Below are 2,517 nucleotides of genomic sequence, written 5' to 3' on the forward strand. Positions count from 1 at the left end.
GATTGGACGGCAACTAACACCCCTTCCTTGCCAACCATTTCCCCAAACACATCCAATCAAAATTTTAGATAGCCATTTTGCTCAGCTTAGTTGATTTCCAGATAAAAATTATCTTTTGAGGGGGACACTCTCCTAGAGCCCTCAGGGCAAGGGTTTTAAGTTATGCGCTGGGGGCATATAAGAACAATGTTGGCACAATGTATTATTTATTATTTTTTTCTTTAGACAAGGGCACTTTGTATCGAAGAAGTTTTCGTACAAACTTCGAAAAGGGCACATTCAATTGGAATTTCGAGTGGCTTGTCCCCTTTTTAATAGTCGAAAGTGATCGAAAGGCAACTAACACCCCTTCCACGTCCACCATTTCCCGAAACATATCCAATCAAAATTTTGAGATAGCCATTTTGTTCAGCGTAGTTGATTTCCAAATAGAAATTATGTTTTTGAGTAGGACTCTTCCCTACAGCTCTCAGGGCAAGGGCTGTAAGTTATACCCTGGGGGCATATAAGGTTTTTTATAGAAACCTTTGTCATAGAAACTTCAATAAAGGCTCATTCGATTGGAAATTCAAAGGGCTAGTGTCCTTTTTAATAGTCGAAGGTGATTGGAGGGCAACTCCCCCCCCGCCCCGGCCCACCTTTTCCTCAAACACATCCAATCAAAATTTTGAGATTGCCGTTTTGTTAAACGTAGTTGAAAGTTCTTGAAATTGGGCCTTTGAGGATGACAACCCCCCCCCCACAATCCTCAGGGCAAGGGTTGTAAATTATGCCCTGGGATCATATAAGGTTTTTAAAGAAAGCGTTGTCGTAGAAACTTCAAAAAGGGCTCATTCGATTGGAAATTGAAATGGCTTGTGCTCTTGTTAACAGTCGAAAGTGATTGGAAGGCAACTAACACCCCCTCCACGACCACCATTTCCCCAAACGCATCAAATCAAAATTTTGAGATAAAAATTTTGCTCAACGTAATTGATTTTCAGATAGAAATTATGTTTTTGAGGAGGATACTCCCCCACAGCCCTCAGGGCAAGGGTTTTAAGTTATGCCCTGGGGGCATATAAGAACAATGTTGACACAATGTGTTATTTATTTATTTTTCCTTTAGACCAGGGCACTTTGTATCGAAGAAGTTGTCGTAGAAACTTCGAAAAGGGCTCATTCAATTAGATATTGGAGTGGCTTGTGCCCTTTTTAATAGTCGAAAGTTATCGAAAGGCAACTAAAACCCCTTCCACGCCCACCATTTCCCGAAACACATCCAATCAAAATTTTGAAATAGCCATTTTGTTCAGCGTAGTTGGTTTCCAGATGGAAATTATGTCTTTGAGGAGGACACTTCCCCACAGCCCTCAGGGTGAGGGTTTTAAGTTATGCCCTGGGGGCATATAAGGTTTTTTTAGAAATCGTCGTCATGGAAACTTCAAAAAAAGCTCATAAGATTGAAAATTCAAAGGGCTAGTGCCTTTTTTAATAGCTGAAAGGTATTGGAGGGCAACTAACCCCCTTTCCCGCCCACCTTTTCGCCAAAATCATTGATCAAAATTTTGATATAGCCATTTTGTCCAACGAATTTGAAAGTTCTGGAAATTAGGTCTTTGAGGATGACACCCTCCCCCCCCCCCAACATTCCTCAGAGCAAGGGCTGTAAGTTATTCCCTGGATGCATATAAGATTTTCATAGAAAGCGTTGTCGTAGAAACTTCAAAAAGGGCTCGTTCAACTGGATATTGAAATTGCTAGCGCCCTTTTTAATAGTCGAAAGTGATTGGACGGCATCTAACACCCTTTCCACGCCCACCCCAAACACATCCAATCAAAATTTAACCATTTTGTTCAACGGTTGAAAGTTCTCGAAATTATACCTTTGAGCAGGATACTCCCCCCACAGTCTTCGGGGCAAGGGTTGTAAGTTATGCCAAGGGGACATATAAGATTTTCACTGAAAGCTTTGTCATAGAAACTTGAAAAAGGCTCATTCAATTTGAAATTTAAAGCGCCAGTGCCATTTTTAATAGTCGAAAGTGATTAGAGGGCAACTAACCCCCCTCTCACGCCCACCATCTATCCAAACACATCCAATCAAAATTTTGATATAGCCATTTTGTTCAACGTAGTTGAAAGTTCTGGAAATTTGGTCATTGAGGATGACAGCCCCTTCCCCTCAGAGCCCTCAGGGCAAGGATTAAAAGTTATACCCTGGGGGCATATAAGGTTTTTATTGAAAGCTTTGTCGTAGAAACTTGAAAAAGGGTGCATTCGATTGGAGATTCAAAGGGCTAGTGCCCTTTTTAATAGACGAAAGTGATTGGACGACAACCCACCCCCCTCTCACGCCCATCTTTTCCCCAAACACATACAATCAAAATTTTTAGATAGCCATTTTGTTCAACGTAGTAGAAAGTTTTCGAAGTTAAATCTTTGAGGATGACAACCCCCCCCCTCCACATCCCTCAGGGCAAGGGGTCGATTTTATGCCCCGGGGGCATATAAGGTTTTTATAGAGAACGTTGTTGT

This window comes from Artemia sp. Qi Xiang Cuo, chromosome 9, assembly GCF_049724085.1.
Source record: "Artemia sp. Qi Xiang Cuo chromosome 9, ASM4972408v1, whole genome shotgun sequence".
NCBI classification, from domain to species: Eukaryota; Metazoa; Arthropoda; class Branchiopoda; order Anostraca; family Artemiidae; genus Artemia; species Artemia sp. Qi Xiang Cuo.